The 20,978-nt window shown below is 32.9% G+C and overlaps 1 protein-coding gene across 1 annotated transcript in view; it reads right to left on the bottom strand.

Annotated features, from left to right (window-relative positions):
* The window catches only part of LOC150105577 (uncharacterized), a 121,364-nt gene that overhangs the window by 78,353 nt on the left and 22,033 nt on the right, over positions 1-20,978 (bottom strand). Inside the window, exon 3 of the mRNA XM_090394926.1 lies at positions 6,382-6,487. The gene's annotated coding sequence lies outside the window, so the exon portion shown is untranslated. The remainder of the gene's footprint in view (positions 1-6,381; positions 6,488-20,978) is intronic.

The raw sequence follows: 20,978 nt of genomic DNA, 5'->3' as shown, positions 1-20,978 counted from the left end.
TTACAAAAATTGGAAGGTGAGCTACCAAAGGACTTGCTAACCACACGTTTCTTCAAGCCCTTCTAAAGATTAGAAACAATCTCAAATGTAGAAACGATGACGTGTGTTAGTTGAATTGTCCTGATTTTTAAAGATGTCATTGGTGAAATAATAATATTCTTAACGTTCTCCTAAAGTGCAGGTGCGGCTTGCACTGTGAACTCTGAATTAAACAACGTTCTCAGTTTGAGTGCTGCCTGGTTGCAGGGAGGAATTTGAAACCTAAAGATCACTTGTACAAGTTCTGTATTATAATCCACAGGTCCAATGGATGAATAGTTTCAGATGCGTATATGAATTAATAGTGCATTTTATAGTGTAGAAAAGTACCCTGCCATCAAACATTTCCAACAATCACTCGTAGCACGTAAACGTGCTGAAATACACCGGAAACGTGATGAAACAAACATTGCTTTTATGAGATGGCGCATGCTACACAACACGCTCGCGATGTAAAAGGATTGTGTTCGATCATGAGATGAGTGTTTCCACTACGAATGAACTATCGTTAAGAAAACATACAGAATGTATTGAATTACAGTAACATTCTGAAAATTTTCAGAATAGTATAAGAATTAAAATATTTAATCTTAATTCTCATTAGCCCTTTCTCTCTCTAATTTTGTTCCTATTATATTTTCTTCGGTTCATTCAGTTGCATTCTTCTGTTATGTTTATATTTCTCTTTATATATTCTTCTGTTTCACATCCCTATCTTCCCGCTTCTTGAGCAGAGGAAACCGCATCACTATCCGCTTAACGAAATTTAATTCCGATTTTTTTTTTAAATTCTCACATTTAAGTAATAATCGTACATTAAAAATTTATGCTTAGTCTTTGCATGAAAGTGAAGAAATCTGTAATAATTAATGTCAGTAATCTTTCTACATAGCATTGCTATTTTCATTTATATATATATATATATATATATATATATATATATATATATATATATATATATATATATATATATATATATATATATACACCTGTCTTTTTCATTCATTATAACACGACACCTTTCAGATAATTTAGAAAAATGTGATATAACTTAATGCATTAATTATGGAAATTAGTCAAAAATAAATAACTTTTACGTTACAGTGACGAATAAAAAATATACCAGCAGGAAAAATCCTCGTCCTCAGCCCCCTCAAATATATTTCTACATTATTAATTAATACTAATATAATAATTAAAATTGATCTTTTCCAGACTATTTTCTTCGTGTGTGTGTGTGAAACTTGCAATAAGAATTATTTTTGAAAATTCTGTGTATTCCATTATTGTTTGCACTTGGCCGATTTTAAATTCGACCGCTGCCCAAAGTAATACTGTAAATAATTGATTGCTTTGGATAATATTGAATAATTAATAGGATTGCGTGAAAAATACGGGAGGGGGGGGGGGGGAAGCACCCAATTCTCCAACTTCAGGCTGTTCTTTATTTATCTCTCAAGCATTGCGTAATTAATAAACATGCTTATTATTTTATTATCTGTTTACTATGTGTGCTAAGAGCTTCTGTAGCTCAGTTGTTGAAAAGACCTGGGTTCGAATCCCGTCGATGACGTGAGCAACTTTTATGAAGTCTTTTTCAATCAAATTATGAGTTAGCTAGTCTCATCACGGAGGTAGAGAGTTTTCTTTTCCCCAGGAAACTCGGGTGTTTCATCCCTGAAAACAGGCAAATCGCGCACGTGATCACACAAATCTACAGGCATAAATACTTGCCCTTAGGGGGATGCAGTAGATAAGTGGCATTCTGGCTGCATTACTTCGCCTACCTGTCGATATATTATTTTCCTAATGTATAGACGGGTAGGAGAAGATAAGTTTGATAAATTTGATTCAGTACCGAAGTCAAAGTTTCCGAAAATCTCTTCAGCTATTCGCCATTAGGTTCTACATACGAGTACATAACGATAATATCATAAGAACTGAAGCAATCGCGTAATGTTAATAGGAGGAGCAAATTTCAGCATTATATCATTTTCGTTACTCCTGAGAAATACGTTGAACTGCTTGGTACGATCCGGCATTTATGGTGGATACATAGAAAGCTTTTGTGTAAAGCGAGAAGTATAACGTTAAAAGTAAAAAGTGCATATATATGTGTGCAAGCGAGCTTACAAAACAGGGCATTGTTGCTATTCGAGCTTATTCACTGATTATGTAACGACTTCTGTTGGCAGAAGGGTTTGGTATATTGGTTGTGATTATGGATGAAGCAGCTAACGCTATGAGATCAGCATATTATGTCTGTTAATTGAATTTGTTCTTCTGGCTGATCAGCTTGTTTTGTTTGATGAAGAATCCGTTTCTGGATGGAAAACCTTACACTACCGTCAGAGATCGAGTAACTTATCTTCAGTTGAAAAGCCCTTATAAAAGAGTCTTCGCGTAATAAGAATGGGATACGAATTTAGGTCTTCCATCCAGTAGCCATCGTGATTACCTGCTGAGCCTCTTAAGGCCGGTTTTAATATGCTGCTTGTGTTTTTCTGGCTGACTTTTCATGTTTACAGGATGAAAATACTAAATTTAAAAGAGCAATAAAAAATAAATAAAAAACCATGCCACTACCTAATGGGACTGGGTAATGTGGCTGAAGAGTGATTTTTTTGGTTAGAATACATTGCATTATATATTGCATGACAGAGGGGGAGACAAGGTATAACAATACGATAAATAAGCATTGGTAGAGCAACCCTTTTCACTGCAATAATATGCTTAGTGTCCGCTTGGCACCAAGCATATTAAGTGTGATTTGTCACTCATAGTAGCGGTAAAATTTAATCAAAAATAATAGTTCTTAGCGACTGGGGCACGCCATTAAATGCAAAATGCTGAGGCAGAATCGCGCCTGTCCTAAAATATATAGTATGAATCCGTTATATTATCTTGTACTACATGGTACAGTGATGAAAGTTTTTCCACTTGATTATACTATAAATTAAAGATGCCAAGAAATTATATTCTTGGTTTCATCCTTTATTTAAGCAAAGAAAGTTTGTGCGTGAAATCACTTCACGACTGGACTACTTGTATATAGAGGCTAATGACTTCACATCGATTGCTTTAGCATCCCGTATTACAAATTACATATTCTTATTGGCATGTATAATGCTATGCATTATGGGAAGGGGCTTTGACACCTTTCGGCTATTTGTATATGGAAATATGAATTCTGTATTACTTAACATTGGTATCACTTCTTGGTCTGGCTCCCACCGATAAGACCTCAATAAAGATCGAAACTGGAAATGAATTCATTAGGGGGGGGGGGGGCTAACCTCTATATTCAAGTAGCCCAGTCGTGAAGTGACTTCACGCACAAACTTTCTTTATTTACACTTGGATAAAGGATGAAACCAAGAATATAATTTCTTGGCATCTTTAATTTATATATGGTACACTCTTGCTCAGAAAGAGAGATTATGGAAAGAATTAATGCATTGGAAATGTAGTGTTATAGAAAGATGGAAAAGATTAGCTATGCAGAGAGAATATCAAATCAAGAAGTTTTAAGAAAAGTTGGGATGGAAAGAACACTGCTCAAGAATATTATGCAAAGAAAGACCAGATTTGCAGGACATCTTCTGAGAGGTTCTTCGGGACACCTGACAAGAACTATATTACAAGGGAAAGTTGAGGAGGAAGAGAAGACGTGAAAGATCAACTAGAGAGTGGTTCAATGACATCGTGGAATGGACTGGTTTAAGAATGACGGAGGCGGCAGACAGAGAGAAATGGAGAAGAGCTGCTCATTTGCTGCAACCCTCTTGCTAGAGGATGCTACCGGACGACGACGACACTTTTACTATATTTTCTGTATAGAGTTACAGATCATTTCTCGTTAATTTCAGTTATATAATTAGAAATACACTTTCCTATGAAGAGAAAATAATATTCACTCCAGTATGAATAAAGCAACAAATAAGGCAAATTTAGAATATATATCTTGTATAGCCTTACTAACATTTATAAATTTGGTCCTAAAAATTGTACCAAATCAGACAATCTCAAAAACATCCCTGCCTGCGAACATTTACCATTGTGTGAAACTACAGCCACGCTTATTCGAAAGCCTAAAGTAACTTGAAAAGAGTTTGTCTATAGAGCGGGGTTTCCGGATTATCTAAAATATATATACACGTAGTTAAAAATAATAAAAAAAATTTTAGTCCACCCACGGTACTAATAGGTTTACCAAATTTTGATGGTTTGATATTATCATAAGAACTACAAAAATTCCTTGTAGTTCTTATGATAATATCAAATTAAGTTATTAAACGGCTTTGATCTGTTCGCAGTTTTATTTTTACAGTATATAATATGTGTAAAAACCGGTAAAATATCTCTACCCATTCTAGTATAAAAATGATACCACAAGAAATAAATATATTATCAAGAAATTCCGTAATTTATTTATTTAATTAATTAATTTATGTTTATTTATTTATTGGTATATCGGAAAATTTAATCCGGAATGCAATTATTTCGCTTATTCTTTCCCTTAATTGCACACTTCCTATAGTAAAATTATTCAGAGTGATTTAAATTTATTCTTGTGATCGCTCACAGTACAAACTGAATTTTATCGAGTGGAAAGAGGGTTCAAGATCATATCATGAATTAGCGAAATGGAAATTTCATGAATCGTCAAGGCATCACCCAACAAGGCAACATCGGAAATGTCGCCTTAAAGCACTATAGATCTGTAAGTACATGCATATTTTTATTATCGTTGGGCATTCACTAGTTAATTAGTATTAAAAAAAATCATAGAATTTTTGTTTTATGATTTATGAAGATCATTTGAGATCTTCGTAGCTCAAATGCTCTTTGGTTGGAAAGACGTGGGTTCGAATCTCGTCTATGGCGCGAAAAGCCTTTATCAGGGCTTTAAAATTGAAGGTGAGTCAGACGGTTTCAACTGACGTGAAGAGTTTTCCCCTTGGAAACTCACCTCAAAACCGGCCCTGTGAAAACACACACACACATATATATACAGGGTGTTCGGGATAAATTTGATATATTTATAATTAATTATATTTTTCCGTAAGTTACATGTATTAACACACACTTCTCTTCATTTAAAAGTTTGGACCCTTCTTCATTCATATACAAGATGTCAGAAAGGATGGATAGCTGGAACCCACCTGAATCATGGAAGAGAATAACTTGTATCATGATGATTCGTGCCCGCCATCAAAATAAGGATATTACGACTGCTGCCCAATGCTCCCTGAATACAGTAAAAACAATCAGGCATGAACTAGAGACTTGCAATGGTGACTACGAGGATGTAGCAAGAAGAAAGATCCCTAGCAGACGATCTGATTGCGTTCGTACAGCAGAATTCCTCGCAAATCTGCAGGAACAGGTGTTGAAGAACCCTGGCATTGGAATTCGGGCTTTGTTCGTGGAGTTGCTAACTGTAGTCAAGCCCTGGATAACAAGGGTAGCCAATGGTAGGCCGTATGTATGGCAGCAGGATTCGGCCCCTTGCCACACCTCTGGGAAAAGTCAAAAATGGTTGTCTGAAAATTTCTACGACTTCACCAGTCCAAATGTTTGGCCTCCAAACTCCCCAGACCTTAACCCCATGGATTATTTTGTATGGGGCGCAGTTGAAAAAGACACCAATCGCACTTCCAGTAATACAAAAGCCCAGTTAATGGATAAAATTAAAACAGTTTTTGCGGCCCTTCCCAGGGAGACTGTAGCATCAGCTTGTTCGAGGTTCCGAAGCAGAATTGAAGCTGTGATCGATGCTAATGGTGGTTATTTTGAGTAAATCTTGTTGATAGTATTGTAATTAACTCTGCCTGTAATGTTTTTTTGTCAATTCATTAAATTTAATAGATACAAAGAAGATTTTCTTTTTCCTTACGAAACTGTCAAATTTATCCCGAACACCCTGTATATATATATATATATATATATACACACACGCGATACAGCAAAGGAGGATCAAATCCTCTGTGTTAATTACCTAAAAAAAAAAAACTAGTTATGGGACTCGGACTGACAAGGAATGGAATGGATGGGAACGATAGGTAACCAAATGTGCAGCTGAACATGTGATTACCTGTTCTTTTTCAAGATACTAAATCAAAATTATTTAATTCATAAGAATGCAGTAAGTAGGCAATAATATTTTTATTTTTGTTAATTCGGTATTCAGTGTGTCTTGTAATATTATTACCATCTTCAGGATCATGCTGCAATATACAGATTATACAAATATTATTGTAAATAAATGTTAAAATACCAAATACTATATACAAAGGACTATAAATGCAATTTACTTCAAGAAAATATAATACCACCTACCTTGTTGTCCAATTTAATATGATTCGCAATTTCTTACTTCACCCTTCAGCTTTTAAGTAACGATATATAAATTCCATTATCAGATTATATAAAATTTCCGAAATCGCTGAAAAGAAGTAATTGAAATCATTTTTAAAAAGCACAAATGATATATTAAAAATACTGACAAGAATAAAACAAACAAAAAATATTCTTGAAGACGGACGAGCTTCAAATAATAATAATAATAATAATAAATTATGTGAAAAGTGATATACAAAGAAGGGGTTTGTTTAACCAAAACTTTCAATGGGTGGGCAAGTCGATTTTATTTGCTTCTTCCCAAATACTTATGTAGATCTCAACAGACTAGTGGTCGTAAGTACTGTCCAAATATAAAATACAGCGACATAAATGTCGGAATATGTTGTAGTGCTAACAGGATTACGTCCGTTTGATATCTTGATTTCTTTATTAGAAAAGTCAGACAGGAAGGTGGATCATCCAGATTACTTTATTAACATTTTTGGCCAATCTCCAACGATATCAGCCATTCCCATTGAGTAAAACTATAACTGAAATGTTGCCTCAAGGTCAGTAGTTTCTTACACAAAGGAATGACAGTTCCTTTATATATGAATTGACTCCATATACATACATATATATATATATATACACATATATATATATATATATATATATATATATATATATATATATATATATATATATATATATACATATATATATATATATATATATATATATATATATATATATATATATATATATATATATATATATATATATATATTCTTATGCTCTCATTAGGCAGAAATACTGCAGCAATAATTGTGATAAATACGTATTTCTTATTTATCCTGAGAGCAAATTTTTAAGCTTTTTATTAACTACTTTTTAATGTATAGATTGTAAAATTTTATTAATTTTCTGTATGCAAATCTTGTTAATTGTCGGTACGGACTGATAAACTAATAATTCCATTTTTAACAATCCGGGTATAATAAATAGTGTGAATATTTCAGGCTACATAAAAATGTAGCCTAACTGAACACAGTTAATTGAACACAAAATCATCGAATGTTTTAAATGTATTAAAGAAAAGAGCTATGAAAGGTTTCATTTTGGCTTTTAAAAATAAGTTTCTTTAAATATAATAAAATATTCAGTATCTTTTTATAGCAAAAAAAAAAAAGTCTGTATTTGAAATTTAAGTGGCTGTTTGCTTACTCTTGAATACTACCTGATATGAGTGTCGTGTTATTTTATTACTTAAAAGTGACGAACGCTGCCGAGGAGCCTTCATAACTCAGCTGGTAACAAATATGCCCTTTTGTAAGAAAGATCTGGATTCGAATACTGCTTACATTCGAAGAACCCTTTATAAGGGTTGCTATCTTTTAAACAGTGCGATAACAACGCTAGATTTTCGATAGTTGTATTCTTGTATGCTCTTCGTCGCATTCGAAATTTTTTTAAGTTTAAAAGCAAACATTGCTTTCTGATTTGCTGTTAAACAATATCGGATGTTTGTTGTTTAATAATCGGGTGTTTATTTTCTTTGATTTGAAATTCAGTTATTACTTTTCACATATTCAGAAATCTAATGTTAGAGTCTGAAATCTGATTTCTTTTAAAGGCAATTCACTTTTCTTTAACAAAACAATAACGGAATAATACAACAGATGTTCTAAAACCGAAGGGATCATGAAGAATAGCTGCTTTACCAAAGATAAAGAGAGAGAGAGAGACATGCTAAAAATCAAAATCGCTAACAAATGAAATGCATGTGTAGTTAAATCTGTGCTTTAAGACAAAAACATAACCAAGAGGGAATTCGGCCTTGCACGCTTCGCACAATCCCATCTGTTTGCCTGTTCCCACAAAATCAAAATACGAAAATTGTGTTTAAAACTAAGCTGTCGTAGTTTTGAAAACGGTTTTTAACACATTCTGTTAAAAATATCAATACAGTAAAGCTAATAGAGTACTATAAAGCGAGGCTACCCTCCCTCGATGAGTCTTTGGACTCCCTGGAGGTGTCAAATAATAATATTTTGTTATTCTGTATAAAACAGCAGAATCTGCTGATGTGTTCTAAGTTATTCCAAAGTATGAAAAAAAAAACACCTTTTCTTTTGCTTGTTTCACTTTTGCGAGTACTTATTTCTATGGTGCATTAGTACTGTGGAGGGGACTAAGAATTACAGTGCAGGAACCCTACTCTACAGACAAACTTAACCTTTTCAGGCTTTTAATATGAAATGATCTATTTGACGTTTCCGTGACAAAAATAACACAATTAATATCGAATAACTGCAGAAATATTTGTTATGAACTCATTACCATGATATGTCGTTTTATTTTTTCGCACTAAAGAGAAACTATCACAACCACTACGACCTCTGTCAGAGTGTTACGCCGGTTTGATCAAAAGCTCATTCATCCAACAGACAGATTGGTTTTGTGATTGTGCGCACTTTACGCTTGGGCAGCTCCCAACACTGGGGATACAAGCGTTCATCAGTCTCCCCTATTTTTACCGCAACACATTTCAGGTGTGACGGACAGTGGTTTACTGACTCACCTGACCACCTAGCACATCTGTGAAAATCAGGAGTGTCGATAATCTCGAAACCAATGCAGTTTCTTCTCATAAATTGGATTAAGATAGGCAGGAGACTTAAAAGTCACCTTGATAAGAGAGAGGGGGGGGGGGGGGAGATTACAATCTCTAAATTCGTGACCCGTGACTTTAATGAGCGATAACTTTATGGGATAATTGCCTTAAACTTCATTCTTTCATGACTTGTTCATGCGCCTTCAGAGTTTCACCCTTCAGAAAATTGAATAATAAGTATTTCAGTTGCTCAATAGAGCTAAATATACAAATAGGGTTAAATGTGGATTATTAATCTTTATACGTGTAAATACACACACACACACACCTTAAAACGAATGTGCGTGATTAAACCTAAGAATAATGGATAAATAAATAAACTTAACTGTTATTACAGCGTGCTTTAGATGCAATTAAACTCTATCATATTTTTTTTTTTTAAAAAAAAGGAACATTGTAGGTGACGGAATTTACATCAAATAGCATATAGATGTATAATGATTTTCTTTGTTACCCTTGTTATGAATCTTTAAAAAAAAATTAACGTCATAGTTCAGTATAAAGATATAAAAAACACTTGAAAACAAACTTTTTTTATCAAATCGAATGAATGGATACACTCTTAGTAATAAAGTGATTCCTCTATATAACTTTCTAATTCCATTGTTCATGTTACTTTACAGACAAATATTATGAAAAATGTTAGTGGAATGAACTACAGGATATATTGGAATGGTTTTGTTCCACTAAAATATCTCGACTCTAAATAAAGCAAAGTATTTTTAGCTGCTATGACCTTGAACATTAACGTAGAGGGATTGCTTGCTTTTCACTTCGCATACCGAGACTCAGATGTATGCAGAAGAAATGGCGAAACGGTAGCTTTCTTTTCCCTTAAAAGTTATTGTTTTGTTCATGCAGACATCAATATAAGTGTCCGATATATATATATATATATATATATATATATATATATATATATATATATATATAATATATATATATATATATATATATATATATATATATATATATATATATTATTGTTCATCTTTACTCGGTAGAAATATTATAAAAAATTAGTTTAAATGACTATATACCGAAAATGAAAAAACAACAAGGTTTAATATTAAGATACAACTAGTTTCGTTGAATGATTCAACTTCTTCAGGTATCACCGGCAAAGAATTATACAAAAAATGACAGAAATATGATAAAATTACATCAACAGATCTAGTATAAAAGACAATAGTACATTTAAAAACAGGAATGCAAGCTTGAGTTCCAATTAAAGTTGAGTATGTGCGTGAGCTGCCACGAGTGCGCCAATATTGAACAGTGGCAATGTGTGCGTCAGAGAGATTGAAACTAAGGCTGTTGTTAATATGTGATGAATCTAGTGAAATTTCTCTGGATTCGATGATATATATATATATATATATACTTGTTTATTACAGACTGCGATACCAACATGCATCTGAGTTTGAAATGTGCTTTCTTTTTTCCTTCTTCCCCCCCCCCCATACAGTTTTCTCTTAATATGGCATGTGTCTTACTAAATGGATGTCGCAATTTTATCTAAATATAATATGCCATCATTCATTCCAACTAAGACACATATCCAAACGGGAACGGATAATTACAGAATTGAGATCTAATTAACTTTCCTCTCCAGAGCTTAAGGAAACGGCCCGGGATTTTTTTTTTGGGGGGGGGGGGGTTTAACTAGAAGAAGCGTCTGCTAGAGAAGAAAAATCCTATTGGTTGCACTTTATACAGTATGGTATAATGCTATATATAACAGTACTAAACGTTTTCCATCTCTAACATCCTTAAAATTTTGTTTAAGAATCTGTTTCGACTACTTATAAACTTTTCCTAAAAGATTAAATAAATAAAAAAAACTTTAAGTTTCTTTAAATCTCGATGAGGAAAAAATGTTTACTATTGCAGCTATCTAAATAGTTACTTTAGGAGCATTGAAAGATGTTCTCTAATGAAATACCTAACTCTAATTAGAATTCCAGTGATTTACAAAAACAAGAAACTCTTATTCTTCGAAATATGTGGAAGCGTCATATTCATTGATACGTCACTAAATATAGAAAATTTCAGAAATATTCGATTAGCCTTCAAAAATATTAACAAAGCATTAACTGGCGTATAATTAATATAGATGTTAAGTTACTTAGAAGAAACAAGAAAAATTAAGAGAAAATTTTACTTTCTGAGGGAACTAATATTAATTATTAATTTATTACTCCTTGGATGTGATTTTAAAGGGAGTAATATCATTGCAAATTTTGCAACTTCATTCAGAAGGCGTATATTGCTACTTCGCAGAATCTTTATATGGTAATAAAATGACATTTATGTCATATTTTCTTTCGCTTTTATACAAAAAGGAGGAGAAAACCTGTTGAAAAGAAAACGAAATATAAATGAGAAAGAGAGAGAGAGAAAGAGTTATGGTTAGTTGGTTTCGTATTAACGTCGAGTTAATTTATGTTTTGAAACTTGTGCGTACTATGTCTCAAGAATTCATTGTAATTAGCACATACATTAATTTTGTGTTATTGATCCAGTTTCTTTGCGGCCAGGAGAACGCATCCAAATTACACACAAAAAATATATATTTAGGTATAAGAATGCTTACCTACCTTATCCTAAATTATGATTACGAAAGCCAGTCTGGGGCGGATCATGGGCCTATAAATACCATGGGTTATTGCTATTATTAATATCAGATATGAAACTGAACAAGGTGTGTCATCTCTTCTATTGTGTCTAGAAAAGACATTGAAGAAATTAGTCTATAAAGTGCTTCTTTGGTCTCTATTAGAGTACTTTCTGACCTACTAGATGCACTATCGAGAGAGAGAGAGAGAGAGAGAGAGAGAGAGAGTTCGGTCACATAAAATCAAAATCAAAATAATCAGTATCAATTGTTTCTTATCTGGAACCAGGTCTCTTGAGATTTTTAAAAGGCCCATCCTCTAATACAATCCATTGAGTCACGTCCGCCCAGGCACTCAGCCACATCATATGTGGCGCCATATATAACCCCCTGTGTTTCGCCGCGGCATACAACGCCGCGCCCTATACAACACACCAGGACTGGGAGAGGTCACGGAATATGTATACTCGAGACGGGACACGACCTTCGTTATAGAAGTTGTTCTTCGTTGACGCATAAAACGAAGTGCGAGTAAGGTTGTACAAAACAGATCAGTTGCAAATTAACTACGATTGTAGAATATTATCTCTTTTCTAGAGTATCTGTCATACGCACCTGTAAGTTAACACGAAAGAACAAACTACCTAGTTAAAGTGTTAAGGAAACAAGTCCGTCATATTCATCATTAAACACCAGTTTAAGGAATATGCTTAAAATGCTGTATTATGAATTATCAAATGCTCGATTCTTGATTATATTACAAAATCATCTATCATTGTATTGACTTTTGAACTTTTTAATGTGTTTGTATGCATTCTGTGTGCGTTTATTTTAGTGCTGATAGTACTAATCTTTATTTCATAGCTAGCCTTTCTAGTAGAAAAATTAAACGCTTTCATCGTGAATGTTTGCTTCGTTGGTATTTATATTGTCATTTTACAGTAAACTAGAGTCCTGAAGATTCATTTAAGTTTGTCAGAACTATTATCGATCCTCTGTCCCTTTCCTTCTCTTCTCATTTTTGTCATGCTTTCATTATTGTAAATAGATAGATGATACACCCAGTCAGAGTCGGTCTTGTATACGTGAAGCTCTCACCCAAGTTGTTCAGCTGCAATGACAGTTGACTGTTATTTGGGATTCTGCATCCCATGATCCCATCTATTAATATTATCATACTCCTTTTTTGTTATTTGATTTTATTATTATTCTTTTGACTTATTTTCTGTTATAGAACAGTTATTTAGGATCCCTGCATCCCATTTATTTACATTCTCTTACTCCTCTTTTATACTGTTTCTCTTATTTCAAAAATACCTTCCAGTGGTGCCGTGTATAGGGTGTATGTATATTGCAATTATGTTGCTATTAAACTGCATACCTAAATTAATAAATCATCTTAAACATTATACTGCATTTCTTGCAAGACTTAATAAATAAAGATGGTAAGAAAAGCCCAAGCTGAAACAACTTGTTGTAACAGGGGAAAAAAAAAAAAACATATACCACTCATTCTTGTAAGGAGTAAATTTTAAAAGAATCCTTTTTTTTTTTTTTTTTAACCCTTGGAAACCGATATAAGATAGCTCTCTTTTGTAGCCAGACCTCTTCGCATTGAGTGTCAACAAGTGATTTTTAGTGCAATGTTTAAGGACGTTTATATTTGAAGAAAAAAAGAAACTCCTTGTTCGTGAACAGCTTAATAATTATTATTACTGTTATAAGCTGATATATTATTTCGTTATTATTTAAACAGTGATAAAAACGTAATTTTCGATTTGATTTTACAAAAAAAAATGAACTCTTTTGTTTTAATATACAGAATTTGCCGATTCAAATTGAAAATCCAAATGCATCATGCCTTTACAGTTTAAAGGCATGTATTTGGATGACGATACACGTATATCAATGCGTAATCAGAGTTATTATATTAGGTATATTAGGAAATAAGACGGACTACTGTGTTTATTCTTAAGTTTATTATGTCATATGACCCAAACAATTAGTCGACTTCGTATTTGGATACTTGTAACATTTATAAAGACGTCATGAGATAGAACGTAAACAGTGGGTTATTATTATTATTATTTGGCGATAATGCCATCATAGGGAATATTTCCGTCAACTGCTGTAGACGTAAATACATGCTGAACAGTTATACTGTTATTTACACTCTTTTTTTTAACATGCCTTTCGACGCAAGCTAATTGAAAATTTAATCACTTCTGGTTTCAGTAATGAGGAGGTACTTGAAGTGAAATGGTTAAACAAAAGTAATTTTACTTTGTGCGCTACGGTCGTGAACTTAATACAGTTCACTGACACCACCGCTTGCTTGTGAACTTAATTATAGTTCAGCGACATCTACCACCACCACCGAACAGACTGATGACGCAAGCAAGGAAAGCTAAATTAACGGAGACCAAACGAAAACTTGCTGTCGACAGCGACAAGTACTCTGTTTTTTAATTAACAACAAGGTGATAAAGCATACTGTATGAAGTTATAAGAAAATGTCAGATAGGGAAAAGTGTAAAATAGCAGTTCGATGAGTGTGCGGGAAGTGTTTCTCCACATTTTAGAAAATGAGATTTGGATTATCTTATAAGAAAGATGCCATAAAAGATCTTTTAAAACACACACATTCCAGCCTGCAAAACAAAATTTGGAATTTTACTTTTCAGAGATGTGTCATTATGTAACGACATTGCATTTATGTACAATGTGTCTTCTTAACCAGAAAACGTTAATCTTGCATGCTTAGCGCATTAATGAAAAACCATGCGTTTATAAAATTTGAAAGAAACCTTACGTAAATTTTATTCTGATTATGTATAATATTTGTACTTTTCTTTCAGGTAATATTTTCTTATTTTCAGTATTTTCCTTTTCCTTTACAGGGAAAGTATACTAAAAAAGGTTATTTGGATACGTTATTCCTATTCTTCTAATGGTTATTTAGATAGATAATACTGTAAATGAGTTAGAAGTTAAGAAAATGTGTCAATGAAGGGGGGGGGGAGCGGGATTTGAAAATAAATTTTCAAAAGATAGTGCATATTTTGTATACGATTCATGCAAAATAATCGAATTCGATCTTGATTTAGGTATGGATATTTTAAAACTTTTCTACGCTTTTAAGTCTTACTTATGACGGACCACTATATATGATGTCCCTGTAGAGAACAGACGTTTCATTTAATGTTAATCGCGAAATTTTTTCATTTTTTTTTTGTTTGTGTGTAATTCGTAAAACAAACAAATAAATAAAATAATGCTTATAAAACTTTTGTGTAACTTACGCGAAGAAACTATACAAAAACTTAACGAAATCAAGAAATATGCTCCATATTTTAAGCAGTCAGATAAACGAGTATATCATCTATCCCCCAAACGTTAATGAGACCATCCTGTTCGGTGGTGATGGTGGTAGATGCAAACTAAAATAAACCGTAACGAGAAAAACTAAAATTCCTATAAAGCATTTTAGTTTTCCCCATTGTAAAGTTCCACAGCACTCATTGGACCCAAATATAGTTTTGATTCTCTTTCTCCTCACATTTTAGGATTTCAGGGCATGACACGTAACCCACTGTCGTTACATAATCACAGAAAGCTAGTCTTGCCTGTTTGGTAGATAATTACGAAGAGAGAGAATTAAAGAAATCTAGTAGCATTTCTATACGAACGGGAGATATATATGTATACCTGAGGACTACAAATTGGATAACTTTACTACGCTATAAAATTAAAAGTGAATTTGAAATTCCGAACGAATGCCGTTTTGCATATTGAAAAGTTCAGAGCTGTTTTGCTTGCACAGAATTTCCAACACAGAGCGACCATCAAATTCTCACATATTCTAGAACCACACTCATCAAAACCTAACTAACACACCTAGAAAAACTGGAAAAAAAAAAAGTCATACAGATATGCATACAACGTGGTAGGTTACGTGTGTTTTTTCGCCAATGTATTCACCATTTAAAAAAAAAATTGTTTTTCGAAAAAAAAAATTAACTTTAGCAAACCTATATTGATTTAAGCATGAAAGAGAGTAGAAGTTATAAAGCGGGACATTTTGCGAATCGAAAGGATATTGGTATTGGTATTGTCAAAAAGCTGGAAGCATGGTAGAAGTGTATACACACAAGCACATGCGATGCACTCTGTGTTGTACGATGTAGTCTACAACTTTATTCCTAGTAAATATACCTACGTATACAGCACTTTGGTTTGGTTTGGATGGATAGGAATTCCATTTTCAAGCTAAATTTAGGCAAGCACATTTTTATCATGTGATATAAGCATAACTAATTCAATGATTTGCAGTTCAGTATGATTGTTGCTTAATAATAATCGAAAATCTCTCTCGTTCTTTGACCGTCCGTTCATTTTTTTCCTTGTTCTTATTATATTCTCCTCTAACAACATTTTCTTTATCCTTTTTCTTATTTATCTGCCTAACTAGTCAGAGTAATTAAAAAAAAAATACAATGACGCACTAAATTAGCACACGCAATCATTTATATCAAATAAATAAATAAAAACAAAAAATAAATTAAAATCTTCATAGACAGGCAACTTTTATTTTAGCTGTATGTGCAGTTTATCAAATATTTCTTGTGGAGCAACTTTTGAACTCTCTTCGAAGTGTTTAACGGTCCTTCCTCCCAAATACGCCAACTGCTGCTTTTACCTAATACGAAATTATCCTGTTTCCATGGTTACGCTGTCATCATTCTCTGATATTTCCTTTCAGTTATGACAAAGATAATCTTCGTGGACACTTCGTGATGACGAGTTCTGGGGATCGCTTTACAACCTACCATTAGACATGCACTTGATCATCCATAGGTTAAACATATAACGAGCGTTACGGCTGCCACCAAGTGGTAGAGACAGAAATTATGGAATAGTACTAGCATCAGGATGAGTATTATTTAACGGAGAATGCTCGCGCAAAGATAATACAGTAAATAATAAACAATTTATTAATGTAATATTTCGTTACTGTTACACTGACACGAAATATGTGTTTTAATAAATTATTATCTAATATACTTAACTCTTGTCATGTTCAGTTAAATAATATTCGTCATGTCAAAAACAGATTCGTAAACTATTCACGGTGTTGTACCACACTGCACTAAGTAATAACGTTTTTATAATATTGAAATTTGAAAATAGCATGTCTGTCGGAAAGAAATATGAAGATACTGAAAAATTTCTGAAAAATCATGATACTCCTAAAATTGTTTAAAGTGGGAAAACGTTGGAAATGTGAAGGTCTTTTACTCTATAAAGTGAAGCAAGAAACATGAACCATTCAGAAAATAGTTCATTATATAAAGCCTACAGAAATAAACATTGCATATTCAGTTGTTTCGATCTGTATCAGTATATTACTTAGTTCACGTCCGCATAATTTCATATTATCCCCTGTAAAACATACGAGATATTAGATATATATTTTATTAGATAAATTTTGGCCATCAGTACCAGATACAGTATAATGAGTTTACATTCAAACCAGCATGTACGAGTTCTAACTTTGTTCCGACAAAATGTTTGGCTTTAAACTGAAATATTTAAACTTTTCGATAGCAGCTGGAAGGTATCCAAATATTAACTGTAACCACCCTACTCACTGTTTGAAACATACTTGTAATTTATCACAGTCAGCTAATTATTAATTTTGTTTATTATAAGACACCTTAACTTATTGTGTAATTCGCAATAGCTTATGAAAATCCTGTTAGATTTTCATTCTCTTGTATATTTGAAAATAGCATTTGTTTTTTTTCCTAAATTCAGCATTGTAAAAAAATAATCCCATACACATACTCACCTTCTAGATGTATCTCAAAACAGTGTGACATTTGTAATTTCTTTTGAATCTCGTCCTTTAATGGAATTTCTTGAAAGGATATACCGCTGTATACCGCCGAACACAACGCATTTGTTTAGCAACTCCACAGGATCGGTTTTCAGAGCAGCTGAGGTGCATGCAGATGATGGCATTAACTAGATTCTGCACTCCGTTTACTTACAGTAATGGGTCGAACAATAACTTCAAGCTGATTTGAAGGAACAACCTGATTCTAGTTTTCAGAGTTTTCTAGTTTTCATGCTGTATGAATGCACAGCAAGACCTTAGAATGCTCTGAATTACATTTTAGGGTCATTTTAAGGTCAGTGGTGAGAAAGAGTGTAGTGACATAGGAGCTTCATTTATCTCCTTCATCGTTTTGGCTTATTTAAAATGTTATTTCCAATTTTAAAAAAAATGTTGAAAATAACACTGTTGAAAATAAAATGTTACTTGTCAGACTTACTAAATAATATTTCTTCGATGAACTTGCCCCACAATTCAATAGCGAATTCATCCGTTCCCCCTTCCCCCAGTTTACAATCAGCAAACTATATTTTTTATATTTCGAAAATGATTGTATATCAATAAATTAATTTATCACAGAAATACTGAAACAATGTCCTTTATCATATCTTGCAGAAACTCGCAGCAAAATAATGTTTGCATCCTACAGCATCGTTCTGAACTATAACCCTAAAAATGATTGATGAATATGTGCGTGCGACCTAGTAAATATGTAATACTTACTGCGACTGACAGATCAAGTTTTTTTTTTTTCTTGTTATTATCGTTTTTATCTTTCGTACCTTTGCATGACATTTCAAGCCACAAAGAAAGCTTCTAGCTTGTTGGAGAGAGGGGGGGATACAACAACGTGGGGGAAAAGACCAAAGTTTATAGCAAACAATGCAAACAAAGTTTTATTAACAACGACCTGCATATCTCAAGTACATTGTTAAAGAAAAGAAGTGCATTCATTACTGGAATGTGTAAAACTGTTCACATCATTAGAAAATAAAAATTCGCAAAGTCGTTTTCTTGAAAAGTTATAGTCTACTGACCAAAACATTTGTTCCTCATAGTCACGCGAAAAAAGCGTTCCTAGGAGAAGTATCTTTGGATATAACTGTGTTAGAAGATTCAGCACAAGAAAGAAAATCTTTGTGAAAAAAAAAAGTTTGTTCTTAGTGTAGTTTATTAAGGACAGCTGATATTGACAGTTATAAGACAATAGTTAACAGAATGATTAAAAATGAAGAAGATTCGCATTTTTCTTTTCTATGGAAATTCTTGAAATGCAATACTAAAATCCTTTTTTTTTTAATTAGTAAAAAAAAAAAAAAAAAAAAAAAACGTGTTTATAAGTTTTAAAAGCGAGAAAAATATTGTCTCGTAAAAGTCATCTTAAGATCTGAAAGAGTATAATTAAAACGATGTATATTACATGATCAGGAATAACTAACAGAAAATTCTCTCTGTAAATATTCAAAGAGCGAATATTGACACTTGAATAATACAAAGTTTTAATCATTCAGTGGAGATGATCTTGGTTTGCTTCACGGAAACTTAGATTTCTGATCCCATAAAACAGGCAAAACCAGAAGAATATATATGTAATTTCAGAGACATAATTATACGGGTCTCAGAGTTTCTTTTGCTTCGACCATAATTCCATACAACCCAAGCTCATTCAGTTTGCATTTAACGAGCAGCCAGCACTCTGAACGCTGCAGTTGAAGAACTCATTCTTGTTTAAATAAATTTAGCAAGCGTGGATTGTCAGGACTTATCTCGAAATGCCACTCTAGTCTGCTGGACTCCCATCAGATGTGGTTTTGTCTATTAGTTGCGTATGTTCGCCAGCCGGTTTTTCTGTTTGGCAGAAGAATGTTCCGAAACTTGCCTATCTTTGTTTGAGACCGGCTAACTCATTCCCAGTTGAAAAAAGTATTTATAAAGCCTCATCACATCTTTATAAGGTTCACACAGTGTTCTTTTCCATCCAAAGCGCGCTCATATCATATATTATTTCTTCCTATAATGCTATGACGTTATTTTCTTGCATTTCAGTAGTGCTAACTATATTTCTAGCATTATCACGAACAATGGCACAAACTTCTAGCTCCAGTCATATGCACAATACTGAAAGTCACGCGCATTTGTATGCTCTCTGTGAAGTGCTTTTGTTGGTTGTCGTCACGTAAGCTTTCAGTTCTCATTCATCATTGATGTAATGACATGTTACTGTGATGAACAGATCATTTACCATCAAAGTCCAATGATCAGCAGTAAGTTCACAGTTTGTCCTTTAAGAACGCACTTTAAATTTTCCTTTCTTTCTTGATACATTTTTAGAATTCTAGTTTTCTGTTCGCATATGGAGCATTATGTACCTGGGTTACATAATTCATTGTACTTATGAAATCAATTCCACCGATAAATGACAATTGAGAGGCCATCCTTAATTACCATATTTCTTATAATATCTAATATCTTTTCGTGGGGAAAGTTGCCACGTTTTGACGAAGAAAAAAAAAATCTATGTTTTGCTGCTTTGTGTGTCATATAAAAGTGATAGTTTTATTCACACCTGTAATATATTTTTACAAGTTATTTAAATAAACACCGTGTCGTTGTCTTTCTTTCACGAGTTTCGGGTCTTGTGTGATCTTCTCGCACTATGTCTTTAAGGATTCTCCTCTGTTTTTCCTTTTGGCTTCTAAACCAAAATAAATAAACAAACTTAAAAATTAAATTAAAATATATTTTAGTTTTTTAGTGGTCTGTTTAGTAACATTCTATTCACATATTGTGATAAATCCATTTATATCTCTAATTAGCTATTGTTATTAAACTCCGTTACAGAGTCCAATAAAGCTAGAGAGTTATATTTAATAACCCATATGTTGACAAAATTTAAATGTACTTGTATTTTTGTGTTTAGCTTCAGATGGTTCAATCGCTGAAAAATAGTTTTTCAGTGAAAAATGATAGTTTACCTTCACGTCGTACTGTCTGCGTTTTGTAAAGAATGAACGGGCAAGTCGAAATTACCATTTCATTGTGGAATATAAAATGAGATTAAACCAGATCAGTACAGTTTTTTTTTCCTTATCGTTTTCTTTCTCCTCATTTTCTTCGGGAACAAAAGTAGAATGTCATCTGTTCGCAGTTTTTCCTAAAATATCTTGCTTTTTTTTTTTCAGGATACATTCCTGAATATATTCATATTAAATCATTTAATATAAATTTAATATCAATTCATTTTAATCGTTATTCTGCTCTACTCGATTGTAATCATTAGTTTTAATTTGCGCTGAAGTCATGAAACATAACTGAAAATTTCCTTCAATAAACAATATTAAGTTGTAAATTGTTCCGTTTAAAATATTTTACAATGCTGTACCATAAGTAAGCCTCTCTCT

Source organism: Typopeltis vanoorti, chromosome 6, assembly GCF_054136105.1.
Source record: "Typopeltis vanoorti isolate ZY-2024b chromosome 6, IOZ_Tvanoo_1.0, whole genome shotgun sequence".
In the NCBI taxonomy this organism is placed as follows: Eukaryota; Metazoa; Arthropoda; class Arachnida; order Uropygi; family Thelyphonidae; genus Typopeltis; species Typopeltis vanoorti.
Note: the sequence above shows the minus strand (reverse complement) of the source record. Positions and strands in the feature narration are given on the sequence as shown.